This window comes from Heptranchias perlo, chromosome 21, assembly GCF_035084215.1.
Source record: "Heptranchias perlo isolate sHepPer1 chromosome 21, sHepPer1.hap1, whole genome shotgun sequence".
In the NCBI taxonomy this organism is placed as follows: Eukaryota; Metazoa; Chordata; class Chondrichthyes; order Hexanchiformes; family Hexanchidae; genus Heptranchias; species Heptranchias perlo.
The window spans coordinates 9,463,035-9,472,969 of record NC_090345.1 but is presented as its reverse complement, the minus strand read 5'-3'; positions in this window follow the sequence as shown (position 1 = coordinate 9,472,969).

Sequence of the window (9,935 nt, the reverse complement as noted above, 5' to 3'; positions counted from 1 at the left end):
TTTTAAAGTACTTGTGCAGAGTTCCATTTTCTCTGACCAGACAAGAACATGGAGCTGGCATTATAACTAGTCTGCTGGTCTCTGACCAGTACCTGGAGTATAATGACACCTTTACGGAACTGAGGTAGCCTTCTAGTACAGATAAACCTGTAGCTATTACGTGTCAAGGAAGTTGCTGCTACAAAAGTTTAAAACTGTCTGAACTGAATCATGTGAACACATACTGTGGTTTGTCTCTATGTATCACTGTATAGTTAGTGCCGTATCCCTTTGTTGATCTACACAAGCTAGCGCTTTAGAAAGGTCTAAAATGAAACCAGTACAGTATTTTTTGCTTTATGTATTGACTAAAATATCAGGCTGTTTTAGAATAAACTGAAAAGAACACAACCATTTTACTGAAAAATGAAATGTAAAAGTCAGTGACACTTGAGAATTTTTTTGAATGGGGAGGAAGAATCCCTGACAACAGTCCATTCTCTTCTGAAGCTTTGACAGGTGGACAAAGAAAGAAAGACTTGCATTTATATAGCATCTTTCATGACCTCAGGACATCCTAAAGCACTTAACAGCCAATGAAATACTTCTGACGTGTAGTCACTGTTGTAATGTAGGAAACACAGCAACCAATTTGCACACAGGAAGGTCCCACAAACAGCAATGTAGTAATGATCAGATAATCTGTTTTAGTGATGTTGGTTGAGGGATAAATATTGGCCAGGGCACCGGGGAGAACTCCACTGTTCTTCATCAGAATAATGCCATAGGATCTTTTACATCCACCTGAGAGAACAGACAGGGCTTAGGTTTAATGCCTCTTCCAAAAGACATCACCTCTGACCGTGCAGCACACTCTCAGTGTGGCACTGGAATGCCAGCCTAGATCTTTGTGCTCAAATCTGTGGTGTGGGACTCGAACCCACAAACCTTCTGACTCAGAGATGAGAGTGTTTACCCACTGAGCCACAACTGTCAGGTACTGGTGCTCAACGGGGATAGCATTCTGTTGGCCCCGGCTCACCACCCACCCTCGAAGTGAAGTTCTCCTGTGCAGTTTTTTCTCTCAAGTGTCAATGACTTCTACAACAAATTGTGGGGCAAAATACTGTATGGTACACAGCCAACTTTACATGCTTAAACAGACGGCGAATGTCTTTATAAATGAGCATTGAAATATTTCACTCACAATCTCCACATGCCAGTTACATTAAATGACTTTTGTGTTGATGCGAAGCTGTAACAGTTTTGCATTCACACGTAATGAGTCCTATTACTCAGGGATGATGGCATTTTAGCAAGCCGTGAGGAGCTAGTCTCACACAGCATTGACTTTATACCAACCGCACTTTAACTTCAGCCAGAGCAAAGTAAGCTGTTAACACTACACATTTAACCTTTCGAATGTCAGGGAGTTGACCGTCCCATCGACTGATACTGTTGTTAAAATTGTAACAGCATTTGGATGCTGGCGGGCAGAGCCTTGCAGTTTTGTTCCTCCATGCATGTACGGAGCTTAATTTCCCCCAGGCCCTCAAGGTGATGTGGAGCTGGCATCCCCAAAGGATTGCCTGCACTGTAATCGTGGCCTTAGAGTAGAGCAGATTTTTTGAAAAAATAGGGACCGTCAAAACGTAGTGAGTGCTTTTCATATTGGGTTTTGTGGGAGAATTTTTATGTTTTGAGGTGAGATATGTTGGTGCTGAAGAATAAATGGGGGTGAAGGCTGGGGCTCTTTTCTCTGGAAAAGAGAAGGCTGAGGGGTGACCTGATAGAGGTTTTTAAAATTATGAAGGGGTTTGATAGGGTAGACAGAGAGAAAATGTTTCCACTTGTGGGGGCCTCCAAAACTAGAGGTCATAAATATAAAATAGTTACTAATAAATCCAATAAGGAATTCAGGAGAAACATCTTTACCCAGAGCATGGTTAGAATGTGGAATATCATAGAGGCATTTAAGGGAAAGCTAGATATATACATGAAGGAGAAACGAATAGAAAGTTATGCTGATAGGATTAGATGAAGTAGGGTAGGAGAAGGCTCGTGTGGAGTATAAACACCGGCCTAGACCTGTTGGGCCGAATGGTTTGTTTCTGTCCTGTAAACTCGAATTGGGCAGGGAGGCAAAACCAGCGGTATCGTACCTGCTGCCAATTTACACACCCTGCCTAATATTCAGTCCCACTGAAACCAATGGCACTGAATATTAGAACGAGACATCTAACGGGTGGACAAGTGTGATACTGCTGGTTTTGCATTCCCGCCCAAGGTGAATTTCACCCCCAATATGTTTCTACTTTCCCAAACCCATCTCGAGCATTCCCAGGTCGTCTTGAATTGGATGTAGAGAAGAGCGTTTTTTTAAAATTTGGATCTGGGAAGGGCACTCCCTATTGCACCAATGTGGCATTCCCACTTATCTTTCCCTGCCATCCTTGTATCCTCTCTGTGAAATTGCCAATTAATACCAAGTTTGATGCAGTGATGTTCTACAGACTGATAGCAATTTATTTCACGTAGGATAACATAGAAATTTAGCCTCAATGGTTTGGGAGAATGCAACTTTAAAGTTTTTTTTAAAAGGAATTTAAAAAACTATGCTAAACTTGCTATGAAGCCTGTTGATTTGCCCTTCAGCAGATGGGGGTGAAGGGGTTATTGTGTCTTAAGAAAAATACTGTGACCAGAACTCCAGTCAAGTATGATTTGAAATCTTCAGGTGCTATTCATACTGTGCCGTTGTTCCAACAAGAATTCACAACCCAAATCTTTGGAATTCTCTACCCCAGAGGGCTGTGGATGCTCAGTCATTGAATATATTCAAGACTGAGATGGATAGATTTTTGGACTCTAGGGGAATCCAGGGATATGGGGATTGGGTGGGAAAGTGGAGTTGAGGTCGAAGATCAGCCATGACCTTATCGAATGTCGGAGCAGGCTCGAGGGGCTGTATGGCCTACTCCTGCTCCTATTTCTTATGTTCCCAAAACCTTTTAGGGATATCTTTCTGTTTTTGTAACGGTAATTCTCTGCTATCTGGGCCTCACAATATTTTGTTTTAAGTACAATGTACTATAATTTGTATTGTAATGTAAAACTTCAGTGGACTAATTTCCTGTACTCAGTGACCTCATAGTTTTCTTTCAATACTTGGAAAAGAAATAGCAATCTGTAAACAATCAAAGTACTGATTTTTGTTCTCTTTACATTTCTGTTGTGTAATTGCAGATTAAAATTTTCATCAATTACAAAAAAAAAGTTAAATCAACACTGATGCCTCTGTTTGTACTAGTTAATAGACTGATGTTAAACCACAGCTTACAACACATAAATGTATAAAATGCAAAAGGCCATTCAGCCCATCAAGCCCACTCCTTCCGCAATCCATATTTTCCCCACAAGGTGCTGAAGGCGTAAAGCAGACTCTGAGATGATCAATTCAGGGTCAATTGACATCTTTTAGAAGGGAGCTGGATTGATGGGGGCAATTTTAACCTAACCTGCCAGCCAGGAAACCGACTGAATCGGGTGCAATGCTGGCTTTACATCCTGCCCGATGTTACTCCACGTGGAGAGTAAAACCACCATTTCACCCAATCCTGTCAGTTTCCCTTCCGGCGGCTTAGGTTAAAATTGCCCCTGATATCTGTAGAAGAGAGGATCAAGGGTTACTGAGATATTAACAGAAATGGTTGATTTTTAAAAAAAAAAAAAATTTAAAGTATGGAAAAGAACTTAAGTGCTCCTAAAGTAGGGGACCACTATGTGAAATGGGACTGAAGTCCTTATTAGATTGATCATGCATGGACTCTGGATGAAGCAGGTTTGAATGGCCTTTTCTCGCACTGAACTTGTATATAATCTGTCATACTTTGGACATCGCTTGACTCACTCAATCTCCCGAGGGGGAGCGTGAACCACAGGTGAAACCTCCAGGATGGTAAAGCTGTATGAAAATTTCTTCCTGCTCCCTCTGACATAATCTAGCAAAATGCCTGGATCTCATGCAGCCAGCTAAGTACCAGCTTGGCTCGGATGCTAGCACTTTCACCGCAGTGTTGGAAAGTTATGAGTTTAAATCCCACTTTAGGTTTTCAGTGCATATTTTCAATGCTGCAATGCAGTATTGGGGGGGGCCCTGCAATGGCAGATGTTCCAATGGCAGTTGGAAAGATTATCTGTAATCACCAGGTATTGTTCTCTGACTATAAATGCGGTAACATTCAAGGAATCCCACACTTCACCTGACGAAGGAGAAAGCCTCCGAAAGCTTGTGATTTTCAAATAAAACTGTTGGACTATACTGGTGTTGTAAGATTCCTTACATTTGTCCACCCCAGTCCATCACCGGCATCTCCACATCATACCATATTTTAAGATATTAAACTCAAGTGGATGTAAAAGATCCCATAACACTATTCGAAGAAACCATGCTTCACAATATCCTGAAGATCTGGATCCTGTCCCCTCTAATTTTATTGTATATTACCGTCGATTGGTTAAAAAATGTAATTTTTCTTGTTTAAACTATTTTGATTAATAATTAGAATTTTCATAGACACAGTGGAACAATGCAATGTTTGAATCTGTATTGTAAGTGTATAGTCCTGCCCTGTCCAGAGGGAACCATGTGTTCCGCACCTAAGCACACGTTAATGCCACTTGGGAAGAGGAATGCAAGGAGTGGCACTGATTCTCCTGCCGATTAATTAGATGTTTTCCCCTTTGATAACAATTAGGTCTGGGGACTTGTGAAGATTATCAGTATAATGCATGTCAACTCATCTCTCGGTTCATACTGCTACCAAAACACAGCACTCCCTTAGTTTTTTTTTCTCCATTATTTTTTTTACTTGGTCTCCCAGGGTCACCCACCATGGGATTAATTTTCCTTCCCTCTCCTTCCCTGCTTGAGCAACCTTTGCAATTACTTGAACCCACCTGTATTTCCAAGTTCAGGTTATTAACATACTCTTGACGTGCCTGCTAGGGCCTGGGCCCAGCATTGAGGGTGCAAATTCAACCATTGCTGCCGACCTCAAACTGGTAATGGCTTCTGGCTGCGAAGTCTTCTGGCTGATGTCCAAAAGCAGAAAAACCCAAAGATCCTCTTGGGAAAAATCTGTGAAAGAAGGAATTTTTCCTTCTGGTGGGCTCCCTCAACTGGTGCTCAGCCCCCACCCAGATCCTACGATCTGAGCGGAGGTGAGCACAAGGCCTAAGATCCACTTCTGGGCATCCTAATTGGATGTCCACCCAGTGAACGGAGAGGAAAATGATGTGGGAGTGACGGGAACTGTCTCATTGCTATGCTTGCGATCCCCAGGCCCATAGGCAAGGAAAATCTCCCCTTTTTAACTTCTGAGAGTCCAAGCAGGTCAGCTCTCTAAAGTTCCTCTGACGCCAAGCCACAGCCAGGCAGTAGAGACGAGAGAGGCCTGTAGTAATTCTAACTCTAGGCTTTCCTCATTCATTGCGGGGAATTGTCTACTGTGACAACACAACTGACAGTGAGAGCTCCTCATCTGCACAATTGACGCTGTGAACTTATCCCACTGTGACCCATTGAGTTGGAGCCCCAGCACACTGCGCTACCATGCCATCATTATTGACGTTTCTGTCAAGATAAAGGCTGTTGTTGAACTGGAATCAAACTATTGTGTGTATATATATATATATATATATATATATATTAGTGTTTCATGTATCTGTGAGACTGGGTGTTGCAGTGGTTTAGCATCACTTCTTCACCTTTCCCTGAAGTGAAAGATCCAGTTCAGACCTAGGGGATGGAAATCACCTCTTCCAAATGTATGTAAGGATCTTTACTGAAATGGTTTTAGGCATTCTCAACTTAGGTCACTGTCCCTAATTCTGCACCAATTGGTAATAAATTGATCATCTCACTCAGAACGGTCTCAAAGATCGTTGATTATTAGGAATCGAACCGGCCCATGGTTGCAGTATGAAGTGCTCCTCTTTGGTTGAGGTAAAGGCACGTTGTTGAACAGTGAGCTTTGTCCAGCACATGCTTGAGCTGGGAGTGCTTGGTGCTGAAACTGAGTACAGAAACTAGTCGGTCTCCTGTGGCGTTACACGTGGGGAGTTAAGACCAAAGCCGGGAATTTCCTTCGAGCTGCTCCCACTGTTACAGGGAGATAGAGGGGAGTGCAACATGGGGAGATGGAGGGGACAGGGATACAAAGAGAAGAGAGTGGGAAGGAAGTCAAGGGAGGGAGAGGAAGAGAAGGGAGGGAAATAGAGATGGTAGGAGAATGAGGAGAGGAGAAGGTATGAGGAAGAAGTGGATTCAAGCCATACTTCAGCGTACGAGTATATAGTCGAAGCTGAAGAGATATTAAACCAAGGCCTCTGTTTAGGTGGATAAAAAAGATGCACTATCTAAAGGAAAGCAGGAGAGTTCTTCCAGTGTCCTGGCCAACATTTATCACTCAAACAAAACCATCAAAACAGATTAATTGATCATTTCTCTCGTTGCTGTTTGTGGGACCTCACTGTGTGCAAATTAGCTGCTGCATTTGCCTACATAATAACAGTAACTACACTTCAAAGTAATATATTGGCTGTGAAGGACTTTGAAACATCCTGAGGCCATGGAAGGCACGAATAAAATATATGTTTTTCTTTCACCAACTGTGAATTTTTTCTTAAGGTACATACTGAAGTGCTCTTTATTTCTACATTCTGGTGTAACTTCACCTCTGCCCATTCATCCATGCGCTAGATAGACCATTAACTAGGAGCAGAGATCACTTCAGTTGGCACAGCAAACTGGTTTGTTTAAACACACCAGGATGAATAATCTCAAAAGCTGAGCGTTACCTATTGATTTATTTTTGGACTGTTGTACTTTAAACCGTAGGGTTAACCAACCAAAAAAAAATTCTATCTAATGAAGAGCAATGAGTTTCTAATTATTGTCTGAATGAAATGTAGGTGTGGCCTCAAAGTTGAGTGCAACTGTAGCTTAGGTATAAAATAACATTTTTTTCAACTACTTCCTACATTCATTAAATAATCCTTAGTTGAATTGGTCCTGAGCAGAATCAGATAGTTATGCACTTCCAGCTCTCCCAGTGAGTCAATTGGTAAGAAAGAATGAGCTTGAATTTATATAGAACTATATCCTCAGGACATTCTAAAGTGCTTCAGAGCCAATGAGTTACTTTTGAAGTGCAGTCGCAGTTGGTAAGTAGGCAAACGTGGCACCCAAATTGTACACAGCAAGATCCCACAAACAGCAAATCAGATGAATGAGTCTGTGTTTGGTGGTGGTTCTTGAGGGAGGAATGTTGGCCAGGACACCATGGAAACTGAAAAGCATCTGTGGCAGAAATGGGGCTTTTTTGTCTATGATGTTATATATTATTGGCCTCTTTTCGTTTTGGTACCTTTGGGATTAAAACCAGGTTCAGTTGAGGGAATGAATCCCTGCGGATTGATTCATGTTAGTACAGGGTCCATTGGTGATGCAGCTGCAGGTTGCTGTTATGAGACCAGGTTGTTTTATTACATGAATGTTTTTTTAGATAGCCAAGCCATTTGGGTTACCATCACCTGATAGCCACTGGATTTGTTCTGGAAGCAGCCTGGTAGGACAAGACAACATCTCCTAGGCCATTCAAGTGCTAGATATAACTTAATGTAAACCTGCCAGGGAATTGAGCTATTCTAGTTGAATCTATCGAGCCACAGGAGGTGCATGCTCAGGCCACAAGCATTGACTGTGTTGGGAATCCTGTTAATCTTTAACTGCTTGATGTTGTTATGCGAGCTATATCTTTTTGATTTCCTTTGTTGTAATCTATCTTCAAAGCATTTTGGAATATTTTTCGGGGTGACTTGCTCTAAGTGGGCAAATCTTTTGAAGTCATCAGAGAGATAGCTAGGCCAGAGACTGTCTGGAAGGTTAGCAGCAAATCACCGTGTCAGATTATGGTCAGGAACTACATTATAGGTTAGGTATTTTATTACGTTCTAGTGCAGGAGACATGACATTTTTTCCTATATTGTGAGGGGGATTATTAAGTCTGTAGTTACTGTAAATCTAGTGTGTATTTATTTACTGTTTAATAAATCTGTTTGGTAGTTTAATGCCTAGGTCACAGGCTGACAGAATGTTTATTCTACTGCTTTTGGAAGTCAAGGGGATCATGTGGGGCAAATGATTTGTCCAATATAGTGACAAGAGCTTCTCTTCCAACCGATGTTGCTGTTACCGGCCATTATGCTTTTTGTCCGACAAGCAGGAGATGATAAGCAATACCACTCCATGAATGGCCACCAGGAGGTATATTTCTGCAGAATGGGAGTTGAGTCTGTTCCTACTAACTCGTGATATTCTACAGTGACAGACTAAACTGTCGCGGGTTGACCATGGGTTCTGATTTTGGTTGTCTGAATGGGATTTTAGTGTTTCCACTATTACTGATTTTGGGCCACATGTATAACCATAGCTAGATTGACACTTCAGTGCAGTACTAAGGGAGTGCTGCATTGTTGGAGGTGCTGCCTTTTGGATGAGACATTAAACTGAGGTCCTGTCTGCCTGTTCAGGTGGATGTAAAAGATCTTACAACACTACTTAAAGAAGAGCATGGGAATTATCCTGGTGTCCTGGCAGACATTTATCCTTCAACCAATACCACCAAAGCATATTAACTGGCCATTTATCTTGTTGTTGTTGCAGTTGCTGTGTTTGCCTATATAGCAAGTGTGATTACACTTCAAAAGTAATTGATTGGCTGCAAAGTGCTTTGGGACGTCCTGAGCATGTTAAAGGTGCTATATAAATGCGAGTTCTTTCTTTCTTATTTCTAATAGTACAGTCAGAGAGTCCGATACTCATTTTAAGACAAAATATCTTTTTAAACAAAATTATTAGATCACAGCTTTAGTGTTGGAGGGAATGGAGATTGGAACAGATTTACAATTCTGTGCCTGTGGCCAAATTGCATTTTACCGGAAAGTACCTCAGACTCACAGAAGTACCACCGGCCTATCGAACAGTTGCTGAATGAGGATTCTTACATGGACAATAACTCCAGAGAATGGACTTATGTGTGGCATAAGCATTGCACTTTTCCAATCTTTGAATTAGACACACTTGAGGCAATGCTTCTGTAGGCTGCTTGATGTGGTGGCGTTGAACACTTGTGATGTAACCACTAATGCGACAATTGCAGTGATTTTTGGATTATTACTTGTGATTCACTTGGGGAATCTAAAGCTGTAGAATTCATCGCTTATATCTCTGCACATGAATCTCGAATGCTGGTAATGCTGCTCCTTCAAAATTACTGGAAAAATTATCTGATTTGGATCAGGTTTGGAGGTTAGAGGGAAAAATATATATACATTCCACACCCTTTAATTCAAAGTTGCTTAATTCAAGTTACTGGATAATTAACATTTATTAGTGGAAAAAAAACAATTTTAAATTATCAGGAATAGACTGTAGTCTGAAATGAGCAACTGTGACAAACATGCTGTTGGGACTGAGGTCTTCTGTGGAGCGGAGGGATCTATGGTGGAAATATGGGGACCAATTGATAATGTGGAGTTCGGTTTGGTTACCTTTGGCGAATATTTTATGCAGAACTTTCCCTCAGAAGATTGAATGGGTGAGGCAGAGGCCATGATTTCACATTCCATACTTCCTTATGTTCTTAACACTGTGGGGGAAAAAAAGCTTCAGTGTATTCATTCAAAGCATTGAGTTTATAATTGCAGTTATGTTCCGCGTATACCTCTGCATAAAGATTCAGCCGCTACTCTGTGCCAAGTCAGCACTGCCAAGTCAGGTACAGAACAGAAGAGATTAGATGCAGAGCAAAACTCTGTCTATGCTTCCCATGAAGTTTTTCTAGTTCAGACACAGTTAAGTTTAAACTCAGTCTGAAAACCACTTAGCTCTG